This window comes from Colobus angolensis, unplaced genomic scaffold, assembly GCF_000951035.1.
Source record: "Colobus angolensis palliatus isolate OR3802 unplaced genomic scaffold, Cang.pa_1.0 Scaffold49, whole genome shotgun sequence".
Lineage (NCBI taxonomy): Eukaryota > Metazoa > Chordata > Mammalia > Primates > Cercopithecidae > Colobus > Colobus angolensis.
Window position 1 is genome coordinate 134,504 of NW_012118376.1, and position 7,180 is coordinate 141,683.

Below are 7,180 nucleotides of genomic sequence, written 5' to 3' on the forward strand. Positions count from 1 at the left end.
GGGGAAGAAGACCAGTGTGGTTGGGGAGTGATGCGGCTACTGTGAGAGATAGGGTGCCAAAGTGGGGGCAGGGAAGACGTGCCGACTTTACACTCTCAGATCCCCTGTGTGTTTCAGTTCAAACAGACTTATGGAGACACAGTTAGCACATTTCAGCCTTCTGAGGCACAGTCCAGAGCACAGAAGGGGGAAGAAGAGATGCAGGTGGAGAGGAAAGGGAAGGACTGGGCAGCATTGGCAAAATAACCAGCATAGAAGGTTTCCATTATAAACAGGGGCAAGAAAAGGCTGGATCATTATGTACAGAATAAGAAAAGCCTGGCAACCCTAAAATTATCTGAGAAAAACTAAATCTAACTTAGCCAAATTTAGGCCCCACAATTATAGGACATTGATCTGCCCCATCCCATCTGACACGGTGTTAATTTCTTCATTATATCTCTCTGAATACACTCTGAATAAATAGATTAAATACTGTTAACATTGTTTCAATTTTTGCAGGAAGTGAACATATATATCTATCCATCACAGCAATGAATAAAATTCATTTACAGACGTAACTGCCATCACACTCAAAAGTTAGGGCCCTATTGCTTAAATGAGCATCTCTGGTGTTTTGGTTTGCTTTTGGCTGTAAAGTAAAACAATAAAACAAACATGTACCTTCTGTTAAAATTTATTTTAAATTTAAATTTAATGTCTTTTACTTTGGTTTTGTGTCTATTCATAACATGGTGGTTAGTGAATATTTACATAAATAAAATCACAGAATAGAAAATATTAAAGTCTTGTAATCTATCATCTCATTTAACATGCTTTATAAAGAAACAGGTTCTCACCAGTTAATTCACCTGCCCTTGATCAAACGGTTGTGGCAGTGCCAGACCAGAATGCAGACAGTCTGCATCCTAATCCAGCTACTCATAGTCCTAGAAATGCTTGATTTAGTTCTAATTAAATGGCAAAAGGGCATAGAGGGCAAAGGTTTGGAATTAGGCACATTTAGGTTCAAATGCAGGTGGATTTTAGGCAAATGACAAATTCCTGCTTAGCTTCCTTTTCCTTCCCTATAAAGATGCCATGAATACAGAATACCTATCGCATTAGGGTTGTTATGGGTTGAGTGAGGAAATATACATTAGCATAATGCTTGGCATATAATTTTTTTTTGAGATGAAGTCTTGCTCTGTCGTCCAGACTGGAGTGCAGTGGTGCAATCTCACGATCTCTGCTCACTGCAACCTCCACCTCCCGGGTTCAAGCAATTCTCCTGCCTCAGCCTCCCAAGTAGCTGGGATTACAGGCGCCCACCACCACGCCTGGCTAATTTTGTATTTTCAGTAGAGACAGAGTTTCACCATGTTGGCCAGGCTGGTCTCAAAATCCTGACCTCAGGTGATCCACCTACCTTGGCCTCCCAAAAGTGTTGGGATTATAGGCGTGAGCCACCGTGCCTAGCTAGATTTCACTTTTTAGAGCAGTTTTAGGTTTGTAGGGAAAATAATTACCTTTTGATTCACAGAGATTGATATTATTGTACCCAGTGAAAAGCTGAAAATAACTGGAAAGTATAAAGCACTATACAAATATAAGGTGGTATTTTTCTTATGAATGAATAGTAGGAAATGCCCAGGAACTAGCTAACACACCAGAAAGAGATAAATCAACAGAATTTGTTCTACCTAGGATTTTAAAGAATATCAAGGGTAAAGTTGTGCAATTGCTAGCAAAGTTGTGTACCCTGTTGTGGCAAATCTTCCAGGGGACTGATGAATTGCCTACCTGAATTCTATCTGAAAGACGAGTTGCAAGCATAGCTGTGGAAACATACACATAGTGAATATCACACTATACTGGACAAACTAGCTGAATCTGTAATTAAATGGTAGGATCACTGAAAAATGTAAAAACAACCTACTGGGGAAAAGGCACCATAGCTTATAAAGGAAGTTCATGTATAAATATTGTGAGCTCTTTAGGGAAATAATGACTATTGTGGCAAAGGGGAAACCAGCAAATACAATTTACAGACATAAGACCTTTCAAAAATCTTTATATGCAGAGACATTTCCTATTCTTAAATAAGTTTTTATTTGTTTTTTCTTTTGAGACGGAGTCCTGCTCTGTCACCCAGGCTGGAGTGCAATGGCACAGTCTCAGCTCCCTGCAACCTCCGCCTCCCGGGTTCAAGCGATTCTCCTGCCTCAGCCTCCCTTAAATAAGAATTTTTTAAATTGGGTGTCCTTGGATTGGCAGCACTTTAATAAAATACATGAGACAAGTGCAGTGGCTTACACCTGTAATCCCAGTATTTTGAGAGGCCGAGGCAGGCAGATCGCTTGAGCCCACAAGTTTCAGACGAGCCTGGCCAACATGGAGAAAACCCGTCTATACAAAAAATACAAAAATTGGCCGGGCATGGTGGTGCGCGCCTGTAGTCTCAGCTACTGGGGAGCCTGAGGTGGGAGGATGGCTTGAGCCTGGGAGGCGGAGGTGGCAGTGAGCCAAGATTGTGCCACTGCACTCCAGCCTGGGCAATAGAGCCACACCTTGTCTCAAAAAAAATTTATATATATATATAGGGATGGGAGCTGGTTTAAAATGAAGAAAGAGCATATGAATCAATAAATACATCCTAATTTGGAGAAGCCTAAAGAGCAGAGTTTCAAAGATCCCTCTGCTGGGACAAATATATTTAAAATTTGTGTAAGCAATCTGGAGGCCAGAATATCCAGGGTCATAGATGATGTGACTTCTTCTAAGTAGAGAATGCTTACAATAGCAATGGGGGAAATGACAGGAAAATAGGAAAACTCTGAAGTTCAGGTAAGTAGACAGAAAGGTAGCAGCTTCCATTGTTTTACACTAAATGTCCAGGAGTGTTGATTTCCCTTTCAAATAAAGGGATCGCAGGGAGATGCTGTTAGTTAAGGGAGTGCCATGAGCAAAAGGAAAGCTCCATGTAACTGAAGCCTCGGTGTTCATTCTAAAGTAGATTTTGGGCAGGGCAGAAGAACTATGAAGACAGACTTTTCCCTTAAGGGTAAATGCCTTGTGGAGGTTTAGCTAAAAATTATAGTTAGGTACAATTTTCAATGATAATAATCAATTTTCAATGATAATCTGCACTCCCATTTATAGATGAAAAAGACCAAAATGTAGCTTAGTTCAGAAGGATTCAGAGATCACTGAACATGAAGTAAAAAATATTTTCTGTTTGTATGCTAGGGTCTCTGTTTTGCTTTCCTTTTACACTGGATAAGATCACAGAGTTGGTATGTATGCCTCTGTGTAAAAAACACACAGGTTTCAGATGCTTTAAAAGAATACATTTCAGAAATTTGAAGTTGGTTTCCCTAATTCTTTTTTCTTAAAGGAAAATTTGCATTACTTTAAATATTTTTATATATAGAAAACTCAACAGTGTACATTCAACCCAGTTTGATGCAAGTTCTTTAGCCTTTGCCTTTTTGAGCTTGGCAATGTGAGCCACAGACTTGGGACCCAGGACATTGCCTCGGATCTCATCATATATGTTGTTGTAATTGGTCCTGATAGCTTCCACCCGCTTAGCCAAAGCTCCTTTGTCTTCCACATCAATTTGTGTGAAGGTGACAATGATCCAGTTCTTCCTGTGGACTAGACGTCCCAGTCTTGCTTCCCTCTTGATAATGTAGTAAGTGACCCCCATTTTACAACACAGGGCAGGCAGGAAGACAACCAGACGTTGTGTGCCACACGTTGTGTGCAATCACCAGCAGCTGAGCTTTCTTGTTCTCCACCAAGGTGTGACGGTCTTAACTCCTGCTCAAAGGCCAGGTAGTCTCTTAATGGGGACATCCCCTTTGCTGGCAGCTTTCTTCGCAGTCAGGCCGACAGCCTCTGCTTCTTCTCCTTGCTTTGTCTCTGTCCTGTACTTGTGGGCCAGCTTAAGCAGCTGAGTAGCTGTTTGGTGGTTCAGAGCCTGAAAGAACTGGTTAATCGCAGGAGGCACTTTAAGCCACTTATAGAGGATGGCTCTCTGCCACGGCAACGTGATACAGCAAGGCCATTTCACAAAGCAGGTGAGGTCTCTTTTGGGCTGGATGTCCTGTCCAATGCCAAAATTTTTAGGCCTTTTCTCAAATAGGGGATTCACCACTTTCTTGGATTCCTGATTCTTCATGACAGCAGGGGCTGGAGCCACCTTCTTCCCCTTGGCCTTTGTTCCTTTTGGCATCTTGGGTGGTGGAAGAGAGAGCCAGTTTCCCTAATTCTTACATAGTCGAATGTTTCCTTTTCATTTTATAGTTCCTCTTAAGTAGCTGATTGTAAGGTAATACAAGGAATAGAAAAAAATGCAACTAATTTTCACATCAGTAAAAGAAACAGAAGTCTGGGCGTGGTGGCTCACACCTGTAATCCCAGCACTTTGGGAGGCCAAGGCGGGCGTATCATGAGGTGAGAAGATCGAGACCATCCTGGCTAACGCAGTGAAACCCCGTCTCTATTAAAAATACAAAAAATTAGCCGGGCGTGGTGGTGGGTGCCTGTGGTCCCAGCTACTCGGGAGGCTGAGGGAGGAGAATGGCGTGAACCCAGTAGGCAGAGCTTGCAGTGAGCAGAGCTTGCGCCACTGCTCTCCAGCCTGGGTGTCAGAGCAAGACTCTGTCTTTCATATGTAAAGAGTGCATTTACTAAGCATTTGCTTAGTAAATATTTCATTTAATTATTACAACAAATCCTTCAGGTATTATCATTATTCACATCTTAGAATCTGGGAGACTGAGGCTTACAAATGATGTGTTTAAATAACACATCCCGTGCTACCTGGCTGGGCCAAGAGGACTCAAACTCAAAATCCATCTGATTCCAAAATTCATGTTCTTAATAGCCCTATATAAGAATTTACTGCTATTCTTAAAGTTCATGTTTGTATTTGAGTGTGATTAGTATTAACATTACAAAGGGCAGTTTCATTAAAATATTTTCTCTTTTTTAATCTCTAATTATCTTTAATCACGACTTTTATTTTTCATTTTATTCTACATGCAGCTTACCCTGTTAGTACAACAACCAACATTATAGATTCTAAAATTGCTTTTCAACAGGGACATGTTGCTGAATGTCATGACTATTCATGTACTGGTTCTGGTGCTTTCAAATAAATTTGCTTTGTGATGCCCACTCTACTGCATTTTGAGTAGGTTGTAAATCTTGTTAAAAACCAATAGAAAATATAATTTCAGAATGTTTCAAAAGTAATCTCTCATGTTACTGGAACCTCAAATATTTTATGTTTCTTTGCACAGTTCAAAAAGAACTCTGATAACAATAATTTTACCTTTAAAAATAACATTTTTTTCTGATTCCAAAAAGTAATACATGCTCACTTGAAAGAATTTACAATATGTATAAATGTATAAAGAAAAAGTATACATTTCATTAACCAGAGATAAAATATAATGAACATTTTAATGCACTTCCTTTAAATACATATAAGACTAGAATGTTAACTTTGGTTTATTTTGGAGGTGGTGGTGAAAGAATTTTAAGTAAAGTTATATGTATATATTCATCTAAGATATTCATCTCAGTTTTCAAATGCTTTCTCTAGCTTAAACTTATCCCATTTCTCTACATGGCGCCTATGAAATGTTATGATGATGAGCAAAAATGTGGCTAATTGGTTGGGCGTGGTAGCTCACACCTGTAATCCCTGCACTTTGGGAGACCAACGCAGGTGGATCACCTGAGGTGAGGAGATCAAGACCAGCCTGGGCAACATGATGAAACCCAGTCTCTACTAAAAATACAAAAAAATTATCTGGGTGTGGTGGCACGTGCCTGTAATCCCAGCTACTCAGGAGGGTGAGGCAGGAGAATCGCTTGAACCCGAGAGGCGGAGGCTGCAGTGAGCCAAGATTGTGCCACTGCACTCCAGCCTGGGCAACAAGAGCAAAACTCTGTCTCAAAAGAAAAAAAAAAAAAAAGAAGTGGCTAATTGGTCTAGCTGTGAATTGAAAAATGTAAATTAATGAGCTATAAACAGAAAATTTGATATTTTTGTATGTTTTAATTTGGTTTATAGTAACATGTAGTCACTGTATACAAATCAAATAACATATAAAAGTCTTAAAAATAGCTAACATATATGAGTGCTTTTTGTGTACCAGGCACTGTTCCAAGGGTTTTGTTTGTTTTCATTCACTTAATCCTCACAACTGTATGAGGTAAGGACTATTATTTATTCTCCATTTTACAAATAAGAAAGCTTAGGCATCAAGAGGCTAAGTAATTTGCTTGAAGTCTTGGTTTGCCAAGAAACTAATCATGGCAAGCTAGAATTTTTTTTTTCTTGTTATTCATTGGGTTATTTAAAATTTAATGGAAAAACAAAGATGATAAATTAGGGCATTATCATGGACATATTAAATCTTCATTTCAGGAAGGAAAATGATAGTTCCACATGACGTTCTTGTAGATGAAGAAGGTATTAATAAAAGAGGTGCATGCACTCCTAGGAGAGGAGAGACTGGAGCTGGCTGAGCCCTTGGATTGAAAGGGCAGGTTGGTGGATCAGTATCAAGAACATGAAGTTACTAAATGACAGAGCTGAAATTCAAACCTAGGCAGGATGTCCCCAGAGTCTATACTTAACCACACCCTAAATTGCCTCTATAAAGTATAATGAAGAAAGGTAGCAAAAAGCAAGGCAGTCTTCAGATTCCATGACCCAGTGACAACTGCCATCACTTTGTTTTTTTTGTTTTTAGAGATGTGATCTTGCTTTGTTGCCCAATACGGGGCGCAGAGGCATGATCATAGCTCACTGCAGTCTTGAACCCCTGGGCTCAAGCAATCCTCCTGTCTCAGCCTCCTGAGTAGCTAGAATTATATAGGTGCTCAACACCACATCCAGCTAATTTATTTTTTATTTATTGTAGAGACAGGGTCTCTCTGTGTTGGCCAGGTTTGTCTTGAACTCCTGGACTCAAGCAGTCCTCCTGCCTTGGCCTCTCAAAATGCCAGGATTACAGGCATGAGCCATTGTGCCCAGCCCATTACTTTGGCAAACATATTTCCAGACCCTTTTTCATGCAAGCCTTAACTATAGCTGACATAAATTTTGGCAGAATATCTTGTGATCCTCCCGGAACATGAGACCATGGGAGGCCTGGGAGGAGTTGCTTCAAGGCAA

The 7,180-nt window shown here is 40.1% G+C and overlaps 1 pseudogene; it reads right to left on the minus strand.

Moving 5' to 3' along the window:
* Nucleotides 1-544: 544 nt before the first annotated feature.
* Nucleotides 545-4,219, minus strand: LOC105524182 (annotated as a pseudogene).
* Nucleotides 4,220-7,180: the final 2,961 nt, after the last annotated feature.